Below are 26,527 nucleotides of genomic sequence, written 5' to 3' on the forward strand. Positions count from 1 at the left end.
CATTTTTGCATTTGTTGGAACAGTAGGCCCATGCTTAAAGCTAGACATTAAATAAAAAATAACATAAATAATTTGTAGCAAATTAATTCTGGCTCACTCATAATAATAATAAAAATGAGTTAAAAACAATAACAACAAAAGTTCCACCTCACAAATGGGTGCTCATGCGTGAGAAGCTTAAAAATCAGTGCGACTGTCAAATACTTCTGGTGCATGATTAGAAATTATTAAAATAAGAGAAAACATACAATTTAAAAGATTTAAAAATTCGAATCTCTTGTATGAACCAAAATTCCCCTCACTACCATCCTACCAGCACTGTTTAGGCAGTCCTACACAGCACCAACACACACACATATACACGCGCGTTTTTAAATCACAAAATGACCAATCTGATTGGTCCGCGTCTTACACTCTGTTCGCGTTCAACCAATCGCAACGCGCGACACTGGAAAGTAGGCAGAGCGTTTTCACTCGCACATTATTCTCCTCGCAGGAAGAGCGGATTTCAAGCGGGGCGGGGGGAGGTGGGGGGGTTTCTTTCTTACAGAAGAGCGAGAGAGAGAGAGAGAGAGAGAGAGAGAGAAAACGAGAACACTGTATCCCAACACTGACCCGTTACCAACACTCCTTACCACCATAAATATTGATTTGACAGTGACAGACATATCATTAATATAGGTTTGCCAGCGGTGTAAAACAACTCCAAAACACTTGAAGCGGCACTTGACTCTTATCCGCTAACCGCCGCTGCTCAGTCACAACATCTCAAAACACAAAATCTCTGATGTTGTAGAGAAGGACTTCAGGTAAGTTCCGCCTTTGACCGTCTTCTCGGGTGTACGGAAGATGATTTGATTAGCTTGTATGGCTGTTGTAATTAGCTCCGTGTTTTAATCACAGCTGCTGTGAGCTGTCGTTGAGGAGGTGTTATGCTTTATTAATACAAGAGACATTGGCTAGCAGGCTAGCATCATCATCCTCATCATCAGCGTATGTGTGTGCCAAAGATCATAGTGTTTGACAAAGATACATCTCTCTTTCATTCATGAGCTAATATAAACGTAACACCGCGGCTTTGAGTCATCGGAAGGACAGCAGACCTGGTCAGAAGGGTTACTGGAGAGTTTGGATGGGACTGAACTTGATAGTGTTGTCTGGCTCGTGTTTTATCATTTCTTGCACCCGAGTCACGAGCGCTTTGTTGGCAACTTGTGCGCCTGCACAATCACGCACGTATCTCCTTCATTGTGCAGTTTTTAATTGCTCTTACCCTATTTATGTTGATCTTCTAAGATAGTGTGATTGCAAGCTTGTGAGGTTACCCAGAAGAAGCCATCTCCCTGTCTTGAGATTTCTAAATCAAGCACGCTTACTTGCCCACATAATTTTATTGTCAAAGTGTCCTGAGAGGTCAGGTGACAGTATTTACACATCATGTTTGTTTAGTGTCTGGCTTGTCAGAGTTGTGCTTTGGAAGATCAATCCACTGTTTTTATAGTGGTTGACATGAAGGTTCAGATGGGCTTTTGTGTCTAGTTTGTTGCTCGAGCTGGCTATCGAAACAGCTTTCAAAATGCTACAAGTTTTTTTTTTTTTTTCTTAGACTGATTAAAAAAAGAGATGAATAGATGACTGATCTAAAAGAGATGAATAGATGAAAACACAAATTAAGTAGAACGATCGTGAGGATGTAAACAACAGGTGGTTGACACTGATTGCATTTCTATTATGTGTCATCAGTTTGACTTTGTATGTTTGCAAAAACAATTTGTAGATGATTTCATAGATACTCGCATAAGGGAATAATTCAAACATTTTATTTTGCTGAAATTGTACTCACCCTAGGGCCATCCGATGTGTAGATAAGTTTGTTTCTTTATTGGAACAGATTTGGAGAAATTTACCCTTATATCTCTTGCTCACCAATAAATCCTCTTCAGTGAATGGGTGCCATCAGAATGAGAGTTCAAACAGCAAGAACATCACAATAATCCATAAATTGCCTAATTCACATGACTCCAGTCCAACATTAAAAAAGGAAAAGCTGCTTATTTGTAAGAAGCAAATGCATAATTAAGATGTTTTTAACAACAGAGGATGGATTTTTTCCTGTTATACGTTATAGACTGATACTTTAGCCAGAAGCAGTGGTTTGAAGTTAAAATACTGTAATGATGAGCTTATTTAGCTTACAGCCTTTTTCTTGGCAAAATATTGATTTAAGGACTGGATTCATGTGCATTACATGTAGATTATTGTTTTTATTAACGTTTGTCTGAACTCTCATTCTAATGGCACTTATTCACATCACAGGACCCACTGGTGAGAAATCTCTCTGTTTTCACGAAGAAACAAACTCATCTATATCTTGGATGGCCTGAAGCGGAGTAAATTTTTAACAAAAACATTTTTTTGGGGTGAAATGTTCCTTTAATTAGCATCCAGACAGTTAAAACTGTGCAGCACTCAAAGTCTACAACATATAAAATGAATGCATAAAAAATTAGTTAACACTATAAACACGATTTATGTAATATGTACCTGTATGCATTACTATAAATCTTTTTTGTTTGTTTGTTTGCTTCAGTAGGTTTGTTCTAAAGTAATAAAAAAGTTAGTAATAATTTTTTGTGTGTGATGCTGTTTAATGTAGAATGTGTAATACTGCTTTGTAAGTTGAAGCCTGATTATGCTGGATGGCATTTAAACATTAAATTGTTTAGCTTAACACATGGGCAATCAATAAAACAGTTAATTAATCAAATGTGAAGCCCAGGTTGTGAGCTGCACTTATGATTTCTTGCCCTTGAAAAATAACAAATGGTTTAAATAGACGCAACTGGTTTTCATTAGGATAGTTTCCACCATCTAATTCGATTTAGGTGAAGTGTGGCACAGTTATAAAGATTTGTCATTCTAAGATGTAGAACTAGAGCCGGCTGGTCACACTTAATTGGAAATAAACTGAATAAGATCATAATCGTGGCATTGTTTTCTTGTCCATTCAGCATGCAGTAAACACAGGCTGAATTGTACAGCCACCTGCCACTGTGTTGCACTAAGACCAAATGGCACTCTCAACAGCTTGTGATTGGAGGAGGCACAAGTGTGTTTCTGTGGTCCTTTTTCTCCAGTGCGTTAGATAATCCTTCATACACTACTCAGCCAAGCTGTTCTGTTTTGCTAAAATGATTTAATGTGTAAAACTGTTGTTTCATCTTTCTTGACTTGTTAGTATACATGGCTTTTGTTTGCTTGTCAGGGCTCAATGAGGAGTGGCCCACTGGACCAAGGCCAGTTTGAGAAGGTTTCAGGCCAGTTTACAGAACAGTCACTTACCCTTTTAGACCAGTGCTGTGTTGCAGAGGAATTTACATACTCCAAGCTCATTCAACCACTTTTGTAAGCTTAGCAAACTTTTGGTTTTCTTGTTGTACGATTTCTGCTATATTGTCAATGAGATAATGTTTTCTAGTTGGCTAACCGACAAAGCTTTGCTGAAATTGCAAAAATGACCTGTGCAAGCCTTAAAAGCATCAAAACAGTGCTGTACAACATTGTTTTCATTGTATATTATTGTCTTCCTGCAAAAGTATGTTTATGAATCAAATTATTTACATTCTTGCTGAATAATGTACAGTATTTTTTGGTTGTAATTCCAAATCTATTATTAGTATTTATAAATATATATATATATATATATATATATTATAATTAATATATTATTTTTAACCAATAGCAAAAATTAAAATATATTAAAATATATAAAATTATTATTTTTCTTATTAAAAAAGTCTATATTATATTATATTTGAACCTGGACCATAAAACTAGTCTTAAGTCTTTTTAAAAAATAGAGATGTATACATCGAGATACAACTATTTGAAAATCTAGAATCTGAGGGTGCAAAAAATCAAAATGCGGAGAAAATCGCTTTTAAAGTTGTTCAAATGAAGTTCTTAGCAATGCATATTACCAATCAAAAATTAAGTTTTTATATATTTACAGTAGGAAATTTACAAAGTATCTTTATGGAACATGATCTTTACTTAATATCCTAATGATTTTTGCCATAAAAGAAAAATCAATAATTGTGACCCACACAAAGGTTTTTTTGGCTATTGCTAAAAACATACCGCAGTGACTTAAGACTGGTTTTGTGGTCCATGGTAACATATTTTTCTATGAATTGTTTCATGTACAAAAATACATAGATAAAAATGATAATTGGAGATGGTTTTGTTGTGTGGCCAGTGGAAATCAGAACTATTCATCTGACTGGGCCTTGGTTGTTGTTGTCTGAACTGTTGTTTGTAGTGATACTATGTGGTTTTGCTCTACAGATGCGATTGAGCCGTAGATGCCAATTTAATTATTTTGCAGACTTTGTGACATTAAGTGACATTCTCCTCACAAATAGACTTATCTGAAGCACAATGGCTTAGCTTTATGGTTGCTCCTTAATAATGATTTTCAGCACCATCTGCCTCGGGTTATGTGCTTATCTAGCAGGCTGAAAGAAAGTAAGAGACAGTCAAACAGGCTGGGATTATCACATGAGCATTTGGTCGTGCACAGACCTCAAAGCTGATGCCACCCATATAACAAAACACTTAAACCCACATGATGCCTGTTAATGAAGAATCCGACACGACCACAGGTTCTTGTTTGTTGCCGCTGTATTTGTGCGCACAGTTGTCAGAGACTTCGAAGCAGCTAGAATAACTCTCAATTTGCTATTCTCTGATGATCTTGTTATTTCAGAGTCATGCTACATAAAGAGTGTGTGGGAGTCTTAACAGTGTAGGAGAAAGCTATTAGTAATCATTCTCTGCTGGCCAAAGGGCATGAGAGTACTCTCAAGGGTATCACAGAGCAGCTATGTAAACTGTTGAACAAAATCAGTGTCACACTGACTCACAGCTGTGCTCATTTTTCACCCCTAAAGGCGAGGGCCTATTGTATTTGCTGTACGTATAGGCCTGGCTCAGCTTTTGAAAACCGGTTAAAGCACAGCACATCCTTCTCGTCGCAAAAGCAGCACTCAATTCAGCCACATCCCGCTTTTTGAATCTTGTTTCCCGAACACAGTGCCTGACGTTTTCATATTTGAAGAAGATTCATGAGTGTGTTGAGTCGCTCTTGCATTATAACAGCAGAGAGGGGTTTTGAGAATAAATAGCTTGACAGTCACATCGCTGGGCTCTTTCACACCATGGACGATAACTATAATAACAAGGTTTTAAAGGAATAGTTCACCCAGAGATGAACATTGACTGAACATGTACTCACCCTCAGGCCATCCAAAATGCACTTGAGTTTATTTCTTCACTGCAAAAGATTTGAAAAAATTAAACACTTGCAATGAGTCCTCTGCAGTGAATGGGTGCCATTAGAATGAGAGTCCTGATAAAAACATCACAATAATCCACAAGTTATCCATGTGACTCCACCCTTTATTGTTTTGTAAGGTAAAAAGCTGTCTTTGTAAGAAGCAAGTCCATCATTAGGAAAGTCCCCTATCAGTAATATTATTTTCTCCAGTAAGAAATTCATCTTGTCTGAATCAGGAGAAATATGGACAGATCAAACACTGTTTACAAGAGTCCGAAACCATTCTAAAGACATATGTTGGTGGAATTTAATGTACTTTAAGATTTTGTATCAATAATCTGTCATTTGAACTCTCATTCTGACGGCACCCATTCACTGCAGAAGATTGCTGACCAAGTGATGTAATGCTAAGTTTCTCCAAATCTGTTCCAGTGAAGAAACAAACTCATCTACATCTTGGATGGCCTGAAGGTAAGTAAATTTGCATCTAATGTTCATATTTGGGTTACCTTTTCCTGTAAAGAACTCAAGAATTGCTGCAGACTGCATCACACGCTTGTAAGGAACAGAAAATTAAGGTTTGCTGGTGTGAAAGGTAATATAATAATCATTATAGTTATCTTAGATAGTTATGTTCTTGGTGTGAATGTGGCTTCACTCCACCGTCACTGGTGGAGTGAGCGGTAGCCTGCTGTGTACACTTGTGCCTCGCTGTATTAGCCATATCAGTCAGGCTGCCGCACAGTCCTAGATTCTCGTACTCTTTTAGGATAGAGGCAGCAATCGGGGAATCAGTGACGACAGAAGTAATCTGGTTAGCCTTTTTGGCATGGCATGAATCCATCTTTTGAGCAAGAGTGTGCTCAGAATCCACCCAAGAGGGCAATTTGGGGCAGCTGCTGCCAGGGCCAGTGTGAAGCAATCATGGGGAGAGCAGTAAATAATGGGTTGTAAATGGAAGACATTTCCTATGAATTGTCAGTCAGCGACTGGAGGGGAGATCCCATGTGGATGCTGGTGTGCTCTTGCTGCCTCGCTTCTGCAAGCTGATTTGTCAATATTTAGGCAGGGAGAGGCAGCATTTACATAATGCTCCATCATATTGACACACTGTTCCTTTTGATCCGAGCCTTGATTTGTGTCATAGTTGACCGTCTCGGCGTGCGGCTTAGCACAGACTTGGAAATGTGTTACAGTGCCGCCACATTTGGTGCTAGGAGAAAGGGAGGCGAATAAGGTCGATTTTTCTCCCAGGGACCGATTCTTTAAATCATGCGATGCCACGAAAGTAGACTCAGCCTTTTTGCTATCTCAAAACTTCGAAAGGTGCATTATCAGTTAAAGGAATAGTTTAATTGAGAATATTTGTGTTTACAGCAAGTATCTTAAGTCCCATTTACAGCAAGTATGATTACAATAAAGCTATTGTTTTAAAAATCATTCTAAACTGAAAAGAACAGCAGAGTTCATATAATATAACGATATATAGCACTGAGGAACTATATCGTAGGATTCACTTAAAAAAAAAAAAAAAAATTCCAGGTGGTGAATAATACAACCAACAGCCAATAAGAATCCTGATCTAAAGAGATTAAACATATAAAGTGGCAGATGACAAAACTGCAGTTTTTGCTTATAATAAACAGATTGATATCATACACATTGATGTAATAGACGTTATTGTCACAGTTTTCCTTCTTGGTGTAAATGGAGGTGAATGAGCCTGTGAAATCATTATGTAAATGATTTCAGCATGGAAAAAAATCACGTGCTGTCTTTTTTTGTGTAAAGTTGTACATTGCAACTTTGTCATAAACTCTAACTCCTTGGAATCATTTAAACAGCTTTGAAGCTCAAAGTTTTAACAGAAGATTTAATGCAAGCTTCTATAAATGTATAAGCTTCAGATTTCTGCTTTTAAATCCATTCCATTTAATTTTGTCTCCCAAGGTCTTCAAGGTCTTGAAATTATTTGTTATTGTGGTAATCAACATTAAGCCACAAATGCTTTCAACTGGCATTAACTGAACCCGGATCATTACTTTAGGGCATTGAGGTGAAAGTTAGTTTCTAGATTATCTGGTCTCTGGTCTACAGAGGTGTCGTCTGGTTAATTTACCTCTTACCTTGCTATTCATTCATCGTGCCTCCTCTTTATAGTATGTAACTGATGGCTGCCATCTGTATAGCCAAGCAGGTCATTCTTTATGCATCTATTGTTCAACTGTAAGGTCTGCTTTGATTTGCAAAGACAGCGTGACTGCAAATCACCCTTGTTTGTTAGAAATCCATGATTCCTCCTTGAAAGATCTGATGCCCTGGACAATGCTGTCATGCTCCTTCCGAAGAGCTCTTGATGGGCCATTCAAATTCTGTGTACTCATTAAATTTAACAGTCTGACAACACACACTGACAGCACGCATAACAATCCAGCTCTTTCATTCTCCTCAAAAGATGTTTTCTGGTGTGTGTGTGTAGCACAAATGCCAAAAGCGGGTAATTGGCTGACTGCAGCAGTGCTTTCTGCATCTGTTGTTTTAAGATATTAGGCTGACACTCAGGGCAGCCTGGCAGAAATGAGACAGGCCTCCTTTCTTCCTCCCTGACACCGAGAGGCTCTGCGTGTCTTGAGCAGGGCTGATTTCCCTGTGTTTCTTGACAGTTTTGAAGAGAGTCATGCAAATGTATTGTACATCATTTTTCTTGTAGCGTCTAAGATGAGAGAAAAACAAGCAGTAAGATATTGTGCTGCAAACGGTGTAGCTTCAGATACTTTTTTTGTAGCCTAATCATTTCTGCAATTGTAATAGATATTTGATCATTGCACAGTCAGTGAGTGGAGATGTTATGTATCTTTATTACATGGCTCTCTGGAATACTTAAGAGTTTATGTTAAAGCTGTACAATGGAAACCGATCGTGAAACCGATCGATGTGTTAATTTAATAATTCAAATGAAAGGGAAATAGTTCATTCAAAAATGAAAATTCTGTGATGAATTACTCGCCCTCAACACCTTTGTTCATCATCTGAACACAAATTACGATTTTTTTTCTGACCCTCCATAGACAACAAGGGTCCTACCATGGACAATTTTCATTTTTGGGGTGAACTGTCCCTTTAATGTGCATTACCTCATATGTCCATAAATATATTGGTGCAATACTATTTTATTTTAGTTTTTAGTTTTAAGGTAATACACAAGTTGGATAAAGATGTTTTATTTATTTGAGTTTGAATAAATTTTATATCCACTATTTATTTATTTTGTAAATAGCCATCTAATAATTGGAATAATTATGAATTTACCTTGTCATTATTACATAATAAACTCTTTCAGGGTGATACAACATCCCTCTGCTTCATATTGGGGGGGGTCCTGATCTCCCCATCATTTCTTTTTATTTCTTATGTGATAGCGGCCATCTGTCTGTTCATTAGTCCCTTAAATGGATTGATGCATAACAGGCCAGTTCCTTTTAGTATTCACACAGTTATGAAGCTTACAGTTTAAGTCAGCAGTTTATAATAGCATAAAAAGGGTCATGAGTCAAAAGCAGTCAAGCAGTGACATTTGCCTTTGTAATAGAGAGTGTGTTATACCGTGGCTGTATTTCACCATGTAACTGTGACCAGACACTATCAGGGCTGCTGATGGAGCTTCCTGACAGTGAACAGCTTAAAGTAACATGCTCAAGAATCACAGGACCCTTCTCCAGATTGCTCCAAGATGTCCTCCTAGATCAGACAGAAGTGTGCTATGGGAGTCATCCTGTGGAACTGTGGAAGGGGGGAAGAGAAATTCATGATATTATAGCAAAGCCAAAACAGATGTTGGGAAATGAAAGTACCAAAGGCTTACTATAGGCTTCCATGACGTATCCAGAGAACAGAAAGGGGTGCGGGGAGCTATTAACAAACTGGTGTTTTTGTTTTAATAGTGAACCACTTGCCTGCCTGTCTGCTGTCCGTAGAGAGGGTGGAAAATAAGATGGGATCTTGTAAAAGAACGGAGCCATGTTACCTCGTCCCTGCTGACTGAAGAGACACACTGCTGATTAGGTAAAAGATTGGCTGCTGTAATGACATGACATGGAGTGAACACTGCACACAAACATGGTCTCTGCATACTGGTGCTTTTATTGCATCGCTCCTACATCTGCCGAGTAGAGCCTGTAGTATAGTGCTATTTTTTGGCTAATGCCAGTGTTTTCAGGTTGCAGTTATGGGGAGCTCATATACACACACCCCCACACGGATGTAGACCGTCACCGTTTTCCTTGACACTCTGAGTCTGTTTCTAGTCTGGTTTGTCCATTTGTAAGTGCATTAGTGTGAGGAATGAGAGAGGCGGAGAGGAGAGGATGTATTAGCAAAGCCATACAATTTTCTGCGATGCATTAGCACGGGCCGGGGGAGGAGAGCCCAGGCTTCTGCACTGTGTTTGACATGTGCCTTTCAGTAAGATTCCATATAAACCTGCTGGCCCATTAACCAGCGCTTTTAAATATTGAATCAGCTTATTAAGCCAGGCAGAAGCATCTGAATCATCTCAGCCTTAGAATGGCTAGCTCAATAAAACAGTTCTTTATAAAACTACTTGTTTTGTCAATGAAAATACATTTGAATGATCATTTAGTTTGCGGTTATTGGTTTTAGATTTCTGAAATGCGAAATAAAATATTATATCAGGTGAAGAATATAGCAAATAAAAAAGAAGAAAAATTGGATGTTCAATAGCTGTCAGCAGAAGCAGGGCTCAACATAAGGATTAAGCATTTTCTTATGTGTAAAAAAGTTTTAAAATAATATAGCTGTAGTGTAACACTGTGATAGTTAGGAGTTCAAATATTATTTGCTGGAAAATGTATAAATAGACTTGTTCATATTTTTCGATCCATTGTAACTGATGCATCCAAGACTATTACAATTCATTCAAGCAGTTTTGAATATATAATAATAATAATAATAATAATAGCTGTTATTATTATTATTGACGCACTGCTCAGAAGTTTGGGGTGAGTAAGAATTTGTTTGAAAGAAATGTATAACTTTATTCTGCAAAAATGCTTTAAATTGATCAAAAGTGGCCATTAAAGATTTGTTATGTTACAATGTTTATGTTACATATGTTTATTACTTTTCCAAATATATACTGTTCTTTTGAACTTTCTATATATCAAAGATATATTAGTTAGTTTCCTCAGAAATATTAGGGTTTCAAAACGATTAGTCGCGATTAATCGATTCTAAATAAAAGTTTGTTTACATACTGTATGTGTGTGTAATTAGTATCTATTGAATGTATTTCTATGTATACACCGTACACACACACATAGTACGTGAACAAACTTTCATTTTGAATCGATTAATCACGACTAATTGTTTTGCTGGCCCTAAAAATATTAATCATCACTGTTACATTCAACATTGATAATAATAATAAATGTTCCTTGAGCAACATATCAACATATTAGAATGATCATGTGACACTGATGACTGGAGTAATGGCTGCTTATAATTAAACTTTTTATGTTTTTAAATAATATATAAATGGAAAACTGTTTTAAAAAGTAATAATTTTCACAACAGTACTGATTTTACTGTGTCTTTTTCTAAAACAAAAGCATAAAAGATTTACAACAAGCTCTCACACTGACTTGAGCTGTCTTACCATCCATATATTACTGAGCCCTGAAAATACTGTCTGCTTGAACCTTTTCCTGTTCCTTTTTCAGCACATGGAGAGAATTGGCGTTTAATGGTTGATTCCCCCTTTGTTTATATTTCCACCCAGGCACCTCAAGGTAAAGATAATCAATATTCATCAGTTATGTATGTGGCTGACCTCCTCCTTACACTATTGAGTCTGGCTGTATACACAATCGACTGCTCCCATAAGCAGTAATGGATGAAAACGATATATGTGCAACTGCATGTCCAGGTCATATCAGTCCAGTGGAGATCATCGCTGTAACATTATAGGCCCCTATGCTTGGTCCTTTCTATTTGCTATAATGCTTTTCTCAGCCTTCGCTTAATCTTCAAATCAAGAGAGGCCACCGTCGGATGCTGAGCCTGGAATTGTTCATGACTCGGTCATAAAGCAGGTCGTATAGTCATTTTATTCTGGCACACAAGTGGTGGATTTTTACTGCAGCCCCCGCACAACGCAGAGTCCTGTCTGATGTTTTAATAGGGAATATGTGAGGATCTGAAGGTGTGAATTATGTGCTTGAGAAAGGGGAGGGGGTGGTCTGCTGTCTTTGTGCTCTCTAATCAGTCCTTACTCATCAGAGAGTGCCTCTAAGTCTCTCTTCTCCTCCACCCTTCATTTGCCCTTGCACCACGACCACTTCCTCTTGACAGTATGACTGCTTACAGCATATTGGTGTCTGTTAGACAGCACCTCTTTTCCCCCTTTTGCTCAGATACTCTTCTTCGCTCTGGTTTGCTGTAGAGTGGTGCATGACGATGGGTTCGAACCTGTAGTTTCCTCCTTATTACATGCTGCTATTGTGGCAAAGACAAGCAGGGGCGAGAGGAACGGCGTAAACAATAAACCACGGCAGCGCTATCTAATGGATCAATTTGTAATAAATCTGTTGCCTCGAGCTGTTGAGAGATTCAGCCCCGCAAAGGTGACTGCATTTTTCCGTCCTGAGCACTTGGATAAGGTTGACAGATATATCAATGCTTTTAATGAACCCACTGGTTCAGAAATGCAGGAAAATGTAGTGAAGGCCAGTAATTCACTTATCAAAACAAGATTTTCTCTCTTTTATCATTGAAGCGTTACCCTGGAGCTCTCGCTCTCTCGTTCTGTGCCAGCCCGTATGTTCTTTTCTTCTCTCTTTGCATCATTTGCATTGAGGGGCTTTGATTGGACTGGGCAGATGAGGCTCTCTTTGAAATGGCAAATAAATGCGCACATTGCAAATGGATTGTTTTTTAAAATCATCCACCGCTTTGAGCGCCTGTAATGATTTCAGGCATCGTTCTGTTTTCACAGTGAGCTAGCACTTCTATCTGTTTTTATTATACCGAAAAGCTATAAAATTGATGGGGTCTACTCAAAATTTAGTGCTTGAGATAGTCAGCCTAATATTTCTTCATATAATGGAAGAGTGTAAGTGGCGACAGTGGTTGTTTTGAGTGCGGTGACGGGGCTTATTCGACACACACCTTTTTATTGGATGCTCCAGGGATTTCACACAGCACAAATGTGTCACGGGGTCCCGCCTCATGAAAAAAACATTAACGGGAGAAATTAGACGAGAAATGCTTTAAAGTCTAAGCCAACAGAAGTATTGATTTTATTCAATTGGCAGTATAAGCCTCAGTAATAAGTGGAAACGAGTCAGGGGTTAGTTCAGCCAGCACTCATACATCTTTAGGGTGTGAAAGAGCTTGTAGTGACAGTTTTTGCTAGTTAGAGGAAAGAACGCTAGTACATATCCCTACTCCAATTATAATTAGGTTTTTTTTAAATGTAAAAAAAAAAAAAAAAGATTAATAAAGGTTTATAGATTTATATTTTTAACTGTAACAATTTCTGTGGATGTGGAATTGGTGCTGAGTTACTGTGTAGGAAAATAAGATATAATTTCCTGTATATCAGTGACCATTTGGGACCTGTAGGAATGTAAAAATTCTGTATGGATCGACAGGCTGACATGCTCTTCATATCAGTTTTCCTTCTGTTAAGCTGGGCATTATTATTGGATGAACACCTTGATTGGCTTATGGTTTCATCATTGTTTTTTTCAGCGTTTTTGGCTTTACGTGGATGTTTCTTTTCCTTGCAAATGTGGCAAGGTGACGCAAAGCTATTAAGCCAAGTATTTTGTCTGCTTTGATTTCTAGGGCGTGTAATTTGAGCTTCTGCTAAATCGAACTGTTAAGCGAGTAATTCTCCGTTCAGACAGATGCACATTTTGCTCAGAGGTGCTACGTTCACACATTATATTGACAGTGTGCATTTTTAGCTTTATTTTTCACAACAAACTCTTAAGGGCCCTCTTATCGTGTTTACGCACCTCCCTTTTGCTTATTGCAGTTATTAAAGTATTCCTCTTTACTTGGAGAGCGGCTCTTCTCCTCCATTCATCCTCCAATTAGAAGAACGACGTGCGTGTTCCTGTGGGCTTTTTAAGCGCTCCCATCACATGCTGTCATCAAGGGGAACGTCACCGTACAAACTCCTGCGGGTGAGCGCAGATGAGCGATGGCTCGTGCTCTCACTTGCACTTTCTTGTAATTATTGGAATTGATGTTTTTGCCGAGACGCTCCACATCTGTACAATCTGCAATAAAGAAGGAGGGAGCGCTGAAGCTGCTAGACTGATAATAAAAGGCAATCAACCTTCTTCCCGCCACTCTCACGCAAAACGAAGCAGCAAAAATCCTAATTAACCGATCGGCCGAAAACATCCGGCGTGTTTTTTAGCTACTTCTTCTTGTTCTCTAATGAAGATACAAACCCAGCACAGACTGCTACTGCACATTCTCTACCATCGACCTTCTAATTGTTTCCCATCTCTGATTATCTCTTATGCATATTTAAATAAGTGATCCCGGCCCTGGATGCTCATTGGTCAGCAGTCCAGCCATATGTAATTTTGTATACATGTAACTGCTGAAGCCAAACACTTTTCAACTGCACAGAATCAGACATTTTTTTTCACAATGTCAGGAACTATCATTTAGCACAGAGGTCTTCAGCTTTTTTTGGCCAAGGTTCTCTTGATAGAGTGCTTGAACATATTGTTACATATTATATAAAAATGTGGGTTGCATCATCAGCCTTCTCTACAAAAACAAGTGTATAGTATCACTATAGTTATTGGGGTTATTACTTATTTTATGCTGATCTACATTGCAAAACCATTCAAATATTCATTTATATGTAGCCATATACTTAACATTTTAATATTAATTGGAAGTGAAATATTTGGATGTTAACTTAATATTGTATTTGCTAACACATTAGAAATTTAGACACATTTTGTGTTTTATGTTTATGTTCTGTTATTTCACTTTAATGGTAATTAAAATCATCCGTCTGTCCGTCCATCCATCCATCCATCCATATTATGATGATGACACTTGAACATACACAATTTGAAAAGTCCATTATGGTTTATAATGACTTTATGAACTTTTTGAAGCATCAAAGTTTTGGGTGAATGGACTGAATCTTTTATGTTTCTTTTATGTTTCTTTTTGTAACAAATAAGGTCTGGAACAAACTGAAGGTGAGTTACTGATGGCAGAATGTCATTTTTGGGTGAACTATCCTCTTCAGGTGAGACCGGAATAGTGTTTTTACTAGTCGACTAGGTTGTGTACAAACCTAGTAAATGCTGCACGTTTGTGTCTAACAACACATTTGTTGACTTTATTAATCACGTAGCACAACTTCTCAAAGCCAACAGCTTAAACCGAGTATATGATGCTTTTTCCCCCTGACTGTGTGTCTTTGAAGATGTGTTTGAGAAGGTTACAGTGATAGCGAAAGAGAGCCGCTCTGCCACCTGAAGGTGTCTCGGGGGTCCGTCGCAGTAAATCAGCGAGCTGAAGCCTGCCTCCCTGATGGTTATCAGTGCTTATGTAAAGTGCTCCGTTCCCCCGCTGTTCTAGAGAGGGAGGCAGGCGCGCGATTGATCTCGCCATTGATTTCCCACATCGCTGCCTTTTTCTGATGACACTGGAGTTGTCTCTCCTTTTTGTCATCGCAAGTGTTCTTTGAATCCAGCCTCGTCTGTTAGCAGAGGCGGAATCTTCTGGTAATTGAAGCAGCTCCGTAACCTTTTTTTCCCTTCTCGGTGGCGAGATTAATTATTGTCTAGTCACAGGCAATCATTTCTCACTTTTAAAGCAAATTACACAGGGGTCGTATGTTTGCGCTTCGCTAGTGAGTGGCATTTGTTTCCAGGGGGCTGTTGTTCAAGGTTTTGGAGAAGGGCTTTGGACCGTGTGTTTCCAGGCTGCCTCTTCTCCTGGTATTTACCTGTAATCCTGTTTTTATCAGCCTGTGGAGGAGGAGATGAGCCCAGCACCTCCCCGCATCCAGCATTGCTCTTTGTTTTTTGTGAAAGACTGAAGTAGCTCTAGGGGACAGACAGACTGGAGAGCAGAAGAGGGGCTCTGCCACTTACTTTCCCTTGAGAGCGTTCTCTACTGCCAACCCGGCGGCTGCTGCCGAGTCGCCCACTGTCACCTGACCTGGGTGTAACCCACTGAGAGACCACATGCTCCTCTGAGCAGAATGCTAATTAGCAGGGAATTAAATTTCTCTCAGTCTCATTCATCTACACCGAGCAGCAGGAGGCCTGTGTATTCTCTTGTACAATCAGTTTATTGCTCAAAAAAATAAATCTTGGAAATGCTTTATAGTATTACTAATCTGCTGTTGAGTTTTATATTGTTTAAAAAAAAGAATATGTTGAATGTGTTTAACACCCATGTAGGCAGGTCAGTGACAAGAGTGTCCATTATAAAGAAAAGGGTTTCATTTATTCATTTATTTTTTATAAAAACAGTTGCTGCTAGAAAAAAAGCTTTAGGTTATTTTAATTTAATTTAATTTAGGTTTTATTTTTATATATTTTAAATTAGTTAAACAAGTTCAAGTTAAACATTTTATTTTCATTCCATTATTTATTTTAAACTTTTTTTTTCAACATAAAAGGGCAAATTATGTGGCATTTTAAGAGACTTAATGACCTTGACACCCTGTAATGTGTTCCTCTCTGTGATATAATTCCACTTTTGTTGTTGTATTATATCATTACAGCTGTATCACGATGCATGAATTTCATTTTAATGCATTTGTAAACAGATTAATACAGTGGACAAAATAAAAACACTTCTACAGTATGTCATAGCATTATATGTTGGTTCTCTAAGCTGACCACTGTGATATTATAAGATGTCCATCCATTTAAAGAGTTTGTTTGTGCTCTCATCTCTCACCTCTGTGTCGACTGTCAGTACACAAAGCGTGCTTTCTGTCAGTAATTATCATGTACGAGCTCATTGCAAACATGAATTAATAAAAGGGAGGTGAGGCGCCGTTGCCTCGTTTGCCTCACGTAGAGACGGGCTTGTCTCAGGCAACCGGAGCAGCACGTCGTAATAAAAGCCAAATAATGCTCCTGACAGCAGCAGTTCAAATTTCACTCCTCACCCAGGCAGCTTTTTTCCACATTGCAGCCATCAGTCACTCCACAGTGTGCCCTAGAGTAAAAGAGATTGAGAGGGAGAGAGATAGTTGTGGAACAGCATTATTCCTTCAGTGCCTCACCAAGGCTCAGTGTCGCAGTCTGCTCTGCTAATCAACGCCATGCGCTGTGAATTACAGAGTAAACAATACACAATGCTTCCTCTCACTCGCACATACAATCTCTCTCTTTCTCATTTCCTCCTCCCAAGAGCATTTTGTCTTGCCTCTGCAGCCGTGGAAGCAAAAACAAAAAAACGGGGGGAAATAAATGGCAGTTTTCTTTCATTGTCCCTTCTAACCTACCTTCTTGAGCTTGTGCCAGAGGAGAGCTTGTCTGCCTTGTAAATGGCAACGTGGCGATAAGAATGATGAAAGGGGGCAGTGAGTGTGACCTTTCCTCTGATAGAAGGATGGTCATGAGCGAGAAATGGAGAGGAGGAGAGAGAAATGGAAATGTTTAGAAAAGCATACTGCCATACTCCTCTTATTATGATGTATTCTATATGCTACGATATTGTGCAGAGTATGCATATCTATCTATCTATCTATCTATCTATCTATCTATCTATCTATCTATCTGTCTGTCTGTCTGTCTGTCTGTCTACAATTTATATCTATATCTGTTATAAAAATGCAAAATAAATTCCAATTAAATTATATATATATATATATATATATATATATATATATATATATATATATATATATATAGTGATAATAAATAAACATAAAAAAAAATAATAATAATAAATAAAAAATAAATAATTCAAATAAATAAATAATTCAAATATATGCATTTGCATTCTCATTTTACAAACAACACACAAACACACACACACAAAGTGACAGTGCATTCAGGCTATCAATTTTTACCTATCATATATATATATATATATATATATATATATATATATATATATATATATATATATATATATTTATATTATATGTATATTTATATGTATATAATTTATAAAAATATTTTTATTGTTTATATAATTAACAGCCTTTTTGCCAATTTGGCAATGGTAGATTTAGGGGCCATTTAAAGTTAATCACTAAATCACTCCGCTAAATTGCAATCCTAAAAACAACAATTTTTAATTCCAATATGAAGGACGCCACTTGATAAATTAAACAGACAGAGTGATGAAGTCATGTAACAACAATGTAGCTTCTGTTTGAAATGCTTGTAATGGACACAATGCCTACGGTTACTTATTATTTTTAGGAAGTAGTAGCCTGTTAATTGTATATACCAATTAAATGAGAAGATTCCAAACATAGTGTCAGCGAAAAGTGAGAAATGGTCGGAAGCGACAGGCATGCCTTTAATGGTATCGGACTCCTGGAATGAGAAACAATAACAGGGTAACAGTTGGCCCGTGAGATTATAATCTCAGGCTGCAGAGAAATGAGAGCGATGGAGGGCGAGCCGTGAGAGCAGGGTGTTTTATATTCTCTCCCAGGCTGTGATGGTGATGCTCGCGGTGCTGGCTGTTTTGTGTTGGTGTGAGGCGAGCTCTGCAGCACCACCTGATTTGACTTGGTAATGCGGCATTGATGAGTCTGGGGGGAAATCGGCCAGAAGAGCACAAATGCGCTGCAAAACTGCAATGTTAAATATGCTGTCAGTTCTTTCTCAGCTACTGATAAAAAGAGAGAATGGAGTGAGAGGAAGAAGAGGAGAGGGCAAGGAGAGTGATATAGCTGTCAAGTGCACATGCCCGCTGCCGCCCAACTCTCCTGACGGACGTGAATACGCTGACTAAAAGGTGACTAAACTCGTAATGTGTTTCTGAGATGCTACACCTCTCCTTGAGAAACGATTAGACCACGTCAGAGAAAGGAAACACTTTCACCGTTTAAAACATCGCGGTGAGAGAATATTGAATATGTTTCAGCAGGGATGAAAGCTGAGAGTGGAAATAAGGCCAAGCTATTAATTCCTCTGATGGTTTTTAAGAGCACAGTTTTATTGGTGCTGTGGCCTTTCTTTGCACTCAATCTCGCACGCACAGTAGTTTTCAGAGGACGCTGGACGCTGAGGCTGTTGGCCTTGACTGAAGGTAATTAACTTCAAGATTAGGTGAAGTCAATTCCCAACACTTAGTTTATGGGTCAATGACAAATAAGAGTGTCCACCATAAAAAGAAAAATCTTGTTAAAAACATGTGCCACGTTTTTTTTTGGAAATGTACTTCTAGCATTCACTTTGGTTTTGAGAAAAGAAAGAAATGAATACTTGTACTCAGCAAGGACGCATCCAATTAAACAAAAGCGACAGCGAATGTTACAAAAGAGTTCGGTTTCAAAAATTAGGAATGGTGTCCTCAAAAATATTAACCAGCATAATTTTCAACAATGATTAAATAATAATAAGAAATGTTTATTTTAGTTTTTTTTTGCACCAGACTAGCATATTAGAATGATTTCGGAAAATTAATTGTAAAATACATTAAATAGAAAGTGGTTATTTTGAAATTGTAAAAACATTTCACAATAATACTATATATATATAATGTAATATATATATGTAATTCATAAATGGTAAGCCCTAAGAGAAACTGAACTAACCTTGCTGTGTCATACAAAGGTCAAATAATCTGATATTTTAAAAGCTCTTGACATGAGTCATGAGTGTCTGAAGGGCTTCTCTCTATCATATCATATGTTTCTATATCTTGACTTCATGAGCGTCATGTCATTGACCCTTATAATGGATGCACAACCTAACTTCCTGCTCGCTGCTGTGTTAATTCCAGATTCCCTCTGTGCTTTCACAGTGGATGTGACCGCGGTTAATATTAATGCACTTTGAACCGAAGAATGCGAGCATAGCTTTATCCCTGCGACTAGGAAGAAGTGGAGCAATAAAGCCTTGTCTGGATACGGATCAATACAGGATATGACAGTCCTAATGTGATGTCTGAGCCAGAGAGAGAGGATTTCGATGGATGGAAGCACAGCAGCGGCAGCCGTGACGTTACCACCCAACAGCTGCAGTGCTGTTTATTTAGTTGTTTGATAATGATGCTTGACCTTTTCATTCAAGTCTGCCTCCGAGCATTCACACACCCCTCTGCAGCGAATCCGTATCCATGCTTGTAGTCCAAGGCCAAAAAAAGCCGTTTGTGTTTGTGTGTGTGTGTTTGTCGTTGACGTCCCTGGCTGTTAGTGTTGATGAGCATCTCGCTTCTCTCAGGCCGGTCCCTTCATGCTTTGCCAGTCCCAGGAGTGGATTGTTTCAAATTAGTATGCATTAGGTGGTTAGTGCGGAGCGTTTCATTATGCAAGATTGCACTAAACTGTCTATGTTATGATTAGCCAGTTTCCCCTAAATCAAAGTCAGGCACATGCTACAGCCTTAATCTCTTCATTTTCTCACAGGGAGCCGCTGCGGAGAGAATGAACGAGCGAGGGAGGGAGGGAGGGACCGAATGAGAGGATGGAGGAAATCAGGGGAAAAAATGGTGTCTGAAAGAGAGATAGTAAATCATCTGGCATTAGATGAGCTTGGGTAGTCTGTGCGGTTAGTGTTTCACACTGAGATATCTGGGGTGTCCTGGTGTTTAATAAAAATAAGCTGGAAGAGGAAAGAAATCTGTGATGTTTTGTTCCATTAAGGGAGGCAAATGTTGCACCTGTGTGTCCCTGCTTTTGCACCGAGCCGCTTTCATCCGTGAGACGGTTTATTTTTCATCACGTTGTCCAGCGCTGCAGTGCAGCCTCACCTAGAGAAGCCCATTATATCAAACCATGAATCATTTACGCCAGCAGAGCTCACACGTGCCGCCTGCATTTTTAATGAGAGATTATTGCATTTCATAAACAGAGCTTTAAAAAATTCAAATCTTATTGATCCGGGCCGAGAAGCACCCGAGCTGGATTGAATATCTTTGCCGTTTTGCCCATCCCACTCCCTGCTGTTTATCTCTGGGGTTTGATTGACACCGTTTTTCTTCTCATTTAATCAATTAATTCGGTCTATCATGGCTTCGTTTTGCGTTCAGTAGCAATGTTTGGCAGGCTCCATCATCAGCCACCCACGTGTAATGAGAGGACATTTTAACAATTAGCGCAGGTGAGAGACGGGGCTCTGTTTAAAATGGTGGCGGCTGCAGCGGAGGTGTTGTGTTTCTGCAAGGTGTTTGGACAGGCATCGGGGTTAATGTGCTGGAAAAGAGTGATTTAGGTCAGTGGTGGTGTCTACATCTGTCACTGAGAGAGAGAGAGAGAATGAGGAAGGGGAAGAGAAGAGCTAGTGTGAAAGAAAATGATAAGCTGATGCTCACGGCAAGCTGCGACGGTAACAAATAAGCAGTTTCACCTCTTTATAAGGGAGCAGATTGCCAAAACCTGAGCAAATAGGGAATGTACATCTCTCTCCTGTCTCGTCTCAGGAGTACGCTCCAGTTTCTGTGTAAATATCACACTCGCTGATGAAGGAAGAAGTACTTGGCTCTGAACAAGGGGATTAGAGCAGCTATTTTATCATTTATTAATGCTTGTCTGTGTCTGCCACTGACTCGCGCTGTTTAACTTTCAAATCGCGCCACGCTGATTCAGGAGCGGTGGTATGATGTGATGTTATTGTGAGTAATTGGTTTACATGTAAAATAGACATGCATTCTGTGTCAAATCATTTTTTTTGGTCACCTAACACTATTAATTGTGTTTAAAGGGATGGTTCACCCAAGAAAGAAATTTTACTCAGCCTAGTGTTGTTCCAAACCCATATAATTTTTTTCTTTCTTTTGTGGAGCACAAAAGAAGATATTTGGTTATCATTCAGTTCCATTGTATGGATGGACAAAGAAAACATTTCTGAAAAATATTTATAAAGAATAAACAATACAAGTTAAGCTCAACTGATGATTGAAAAAAAATCATTTTGACTCTCCTTTTAAAAAGAGTAAAAAGACACTTATGATTGAAATAAATGGAGCCAGATAAATCCAATCCAAATATGCTCAGTATTATAGCCACAAGATGATTTTAGTTAACGGTGCATTTTTAACAGGAGAATTGAAATGCTTTTGATCCCTGAAAAGTTTGAACCTCGAAAGTTTTTGAAATCTAAATGTAGGAGAATGCCAAAAAGCTTTTTTTTTTAATGAATGGCGTGAGGCAGTCATTTAACATGACCCCTCATTTCAAACAATTTTCTGTAGCTTGGCATTTAAACAAAAACTTGCAAGTATAATAAATGCATTTTGGCTTGTTTTACATGGCAAAAAAATGAAGCATGCAACAAACACGCTTCCCACTCAACCAAATTGCTGTGTATAATAATTATCCTGTGTGATCTCGAGTTCATAAGCTGTTGTTGCAATGCTAATAGAAGGATTTTTGCCATTTGCTTTCATTTTGCCTTTTCCACAATAGTGTCAGCAGCCTTAACTGCGACCTCCTCCACTCTGATATTTTGCAGGCTGTCCCTTCAGAGTGGCCCGTTTCTGACCGTGCCAGCAGTGATTAATGGGGGCACGGGCTACGCAGTATAAAACTGGATTTACATGGAAGCTTATGACACACAAGTGGATTAGCTGGCTTTAGAGGTGAATGGACGTAATTGATTCTGATGTGTTTTTTTGCCAAATGGAGGAGTGGAAAAAACAGAGTTGACCAGGTGCAGTGACCCCTTCCGCATTTCTTTCTCTTTTTTTCATTTTTTTTTTCAGTGTGGCTGCCCACGTCATGTGGTCATGAATGCAGCAGATCCCCGAGGGGCAGTGGTCGTCCTGTCTAACCTCTGTGTTTGAATTACATTTGTGTGTGTGTGTTTGTTCAGGGTGGGTGGCGAGATGCTCGCATACACGACTGAATGTGACTGAACCGGACTCTGCTAGTGACAGCTGTGTGGGCTCGGAACAAAAAGCTGCCTTCTTTTCTGAGCATGTGCCCTGCCCCCTTCCTTTACACACAGTGTCACATCTGTAGCACTGGGGGGTGGCGAAACCTTTCAGCTGTCACTACGCCTTTCAGCCGAAGATCCTCTTGGGGCTCGGAGATTGATGCATTTATTTATCTCTTTATCTTAATCAGAGATATTAAGAGGGGAAGGTAATTAATTGGCTGTGACTCTATTGGACAGGACGTGGGGAGGTGTCTATAGGCGCCCTGGTGACACGACATCCTGGTCGGGACAATACACACAATCTGTGTAAGTAATAGGTGCAGTGATTCTGTTTCCTAAATAAACATGAGGATTGTGCTGAACTTAGCAATTCTGGCTCTGATTCCATTAACAATTTTCTTTTATTGTTTTGCAGCATTAAGCAACATAATTTCTATATTCATTCATTATTAAATTAATCCACTTCATTAGGAAAATGTTTTCCTTATTAAATGTGAAAGTTATATTACAGAATAAAATTATATAATATATTTTATTATATTATAAAAATATGATAAATAGTAAAATATAGTACATAATAAAATATTAGTCAATATTTGTATATATTTAAAACATTTGTGAGAGTCTGTAACTATGCTTAATCCTTAAAGGCATAAACACAGTAACAATTCTTGATACTCTTTGAGTCATACATTAGAAATGTAATGACTTGTGATTCAGTAAGTGATTCAGATTGTTTCAATGATTCACAAGTGTTTTTGATTCCCTAAAAAGGAACCCGGCATAGTCATTTTGTTCAGAAATCGGACTGCATTTGTCATGTTTTATATTTAGTAGTTAATCAGGCGTTAAAGATGGTGTTGTAGTTCTGTGTGAACACATGTACTGCTGTTAAACGAACTGAAAATCTACGTCCAGATTTGATACATAATAATGCTCAAAACAAGAAGTACTGGAGTCTGATTCCTTAACACCTCCATAAGTTGTGCAGTCTTGTATCTCTTAATGAGCGGTAACATTTTTCTGGGTAATGTTAGTCTGTTTTTATATGCTGCTGAAAGGTTGGTGATCAACTGCATTAACAACTTCTGGATTACAGAGTTCATCTTCTTCGCTTGATTTGGAATACGGAAGTGCTGTTCTATAATTCGTAAATGGTGGAGAAGCAATTTGTTGTCAGTTGTCGAAAAATTATGAGGTTCCTGCATTTTTTTTTTTATATGTATAACCTTATATCTAAACTTGCATAAGCAGCATAATATCTGCAGGCATCGACTCCCTTCAGTATGTCCATTGCACTATTTCTTCTCCATTCTTCTCCCTGTCAGTTTATTACAGCCAAGTAGTTGCCTGTGCTGTTTGTTTGATTCCTGCAGCAGGCAGGACTGTCATCGCTGATGAAACGGTCTCCTCTAGTTTGCTGCTCAGCATCTGTGTTTACTCGTCTGTCATACTGTGCACTGCTAGGGAGGAGAGAGCGACAAGAGTTTGAGCAGAGGGCAGGACATCTCCATCTCTCCTGGATTCTTATCAACACAGAAGTGGGTGACTCATATGAAGTGTGAGTGTGTGTGTGTGTGTGTGTGTGTGTAATAACAGTTCAGTGTAGTCAAAATTCTGAACATGACCTGTCATCACAGTGAAGCACTCATCACACTTGGATCATTTAATGGGGTAATATCATGTTGCTAAAACGAACATTATTTTGTTTATTTGGTATAATGAAATGTGTCTATGTGGTTTAAGGTAAAAAAAAAAAAAAACTTTATTTTCCACATACTGTACATTATTGTTTCTCCTCTAAGCACCGCCTCTCTGAAATGTGTAGGTTTTTACAAGGCTCATCGGTCTAAAAAGTGAGGTGTGCTCTGATTGGCCAGCTATCCAGTGCATTGTGACTGGCCGAATGCCTCAAAAGCGTGTGACGAAAATGTTACGCCCCTTACTATACTATGATGCGTGTCCCGGTCAGAATACCGATGCGCCAAAACAAAAACAATGGAACCCATTACGTTGCATTTTATTGCACAGCGTTTACATAGAACCTTGTCTGCATTTTTGATTGGAGCAACAAACAACAAGTGCTAGGCCTTCTGCATTATGCAAATGTTCCCAAATCGTGACGTAGACATATGGGAGTATGTTTAAACGAGGTATTTTAGGAGGGCTTGGACAAGTATAAATAACAAATAAATTGAGACTTTAGTCTTTGTAACCTTACAGATCTTCTTTATGCACCAAGAGCTTGTAACACTCTAAAGAGAAAGGAATACTTGAAATCACATCATATGACCCCTTTAATTACCAATGCATCATCTTGAATATATTAATCCAAACAGTTGGATTCTTGTGATGTGATGTCATGTGATGATGTGTTGCTTTCATGAAGATCTAGTGTTAGTGGGTTACAATGTTTGACTAGATTGCCCATAATCTGAGTGAACCAAAATACCAGATTAGGGATGCACAAAAAACGAATAATTTTTAATTTAATTTCTTGGTTTCAGTTAGAGGTGGATAAGTGTCTGTCTGTCTATCTATCTAGATATATTATTTCATCTTTTTCATTATAAACGGAGTTATTGCTTTCAGTCTTTTTCTCTACTAATTTAATTATAATAATGATATTGTATTTTTTTATTATTATATTTGTCAATATTATTATAATATTTTAATATTTATATCACTAAATAAAAATCTTAAAATAAAAAAAAATGCTGTTGTAATATTTTACCATAAAACATTTAAAAAGAAAAATAATGTAATAATTCTATCCTATAAAGTAATTTTACTGTTAGTTGCATCACTGGCCACTGAAACGTAAATAAAAATCACAACCTTCTGCACCGTTTCAGTTTTGCTTCATTTAACCGTTCAACCCTATAAATCAATTTCATATTTAATTGTACATTATCATTTCCACTTTTTTACATTTATTTTTTTTAAACACTAATAACACTATTAAAGGAAATCCTTATGAAAATACTGTGCATGAGGAGACCGTGATGCCTAAATTAATTTGTAGAGAATGGTTTTAGCTATTACTGTTATTTTTACATTATTTTGCCAAAGTAGTCAGTAATTCTAGTATGAGCCATGTATCCCTATCAGCCAAAACATAAAAATAATTATCGGTTTATCATATAGGCTATAATTGTAAGATTTTGTGCATCTCTACTAATTATACAGGCTTTGCATACAGTTTCGCACATCTCTGGTTAGCGCAAGCCAGGTTTTCAACCAAAGAAAACAACTTCAGTTGTGGTGGAGGAGGAAGGGGAAGAAAGGTTAAACACTTGAAATACTTTATTTGTCCATTGAGGCAAACTAATAAGTGTTCTGAAATAGAGCCACAGATGAACCAGTAATTTCAGCAGTTTGTTGGAGAATTCAGGTGATGCATTTGGCTTAGCCCTCAAGCTTCATGGAGAAAAATCACTCCCCGCCATTTTTAAGCACAGCAGTTGGTAGAAGTGTAATTGTACACCTGCAGTTTTGAAAAGGAGAGAAAAAAGCCCCTTACATCCAATATGCGGTGGACCACTTTGCTGAAAGGGTGACGGGAGGGTGTAATGTATTCACAACCACCCCCAGAACGAGCATTACTTTACCTGGGCTTAATTGAGGGTAAGCTCCCCTGACACGGGCTCTTGTGCACTGAATCCTGACAGAAATAAAGCTCCTGAAGGCCACGGAAGGGACCGGAAAGGAAATGATTAAGTTGGGCGTTATACTGGCCGGCTCCTTCCACTCTTTTTATGTTATCTTGCTCCTCTTTACCTGAGCCTGTCTGGAAACCCAGCCCTGGAGCCGTGCTGAAATAGATGCAGTTATCACAGAGAAAGACAGCAAACATCTGAAATGAGAAAGAGAGCGAGGCGATGGAGGAAGACAGAGGACAGAAGGTTTTGACACCCATTGTTTAGGTGGAATATGTGATGCTGTTCTCTGTCTTTGTCTCCAGCTGTCTGGATTGTACCTGGAATAAAGAGCTCTGAAATTATTGATTGCTGCTCTCTTCGCTGTGGTGTCAATATTGATCGAAATGTAGAAATATTGTTCCTTCTGATGCTAATTACATTTGCCATAATCGCCAGCGTTG

At 38.3% G+C, this 26,527-nt stretch overlaps 1 protein-coding gene across 2 annotated transcripts in view; it reads left to right on the top strand.

Annotated features, from left to right (window-relative positions):
- The first annotated feature begins 575 nt into the window (after positions 1-575).
- Positions 576-26,527, top strand: part of LOC113068892 (arginine-glutamic acid dipeptide repeats protein-like) — a 145,758-nt gene continuing 119,806 nt past the window's right edge. Inside the window, exons 1-2 of one of the 2 annotated variants that reach the window (XM_026241805.1) lie at positions 576-809; positions 9,280-9,400. The gene's annotated coding sequence lies outside the window, so the exon portion shown is untranslated. The remainder of the gene's footprint in view (positions 810-9,279; positions 9,401-26,527) is intronic. The other variant, XM_026241806.1, reaches the window with a different exon arrangement.

Source organism: Carassius auratus, unplaced genomic scaffold (genome assembly GCF_003368295.1).
Source record: "Carassius auratus strain Wakin unplaced genomic scaffold, ASM336829v1 scaf_tig00000254, whole genome shotgun sequence".
Lineage (NCBI taxonomy): Eukaryota > Metazoa > Chordata > Actinopteri > Cypriniformes > Cyprinidae > Carassius > Carassius auratus.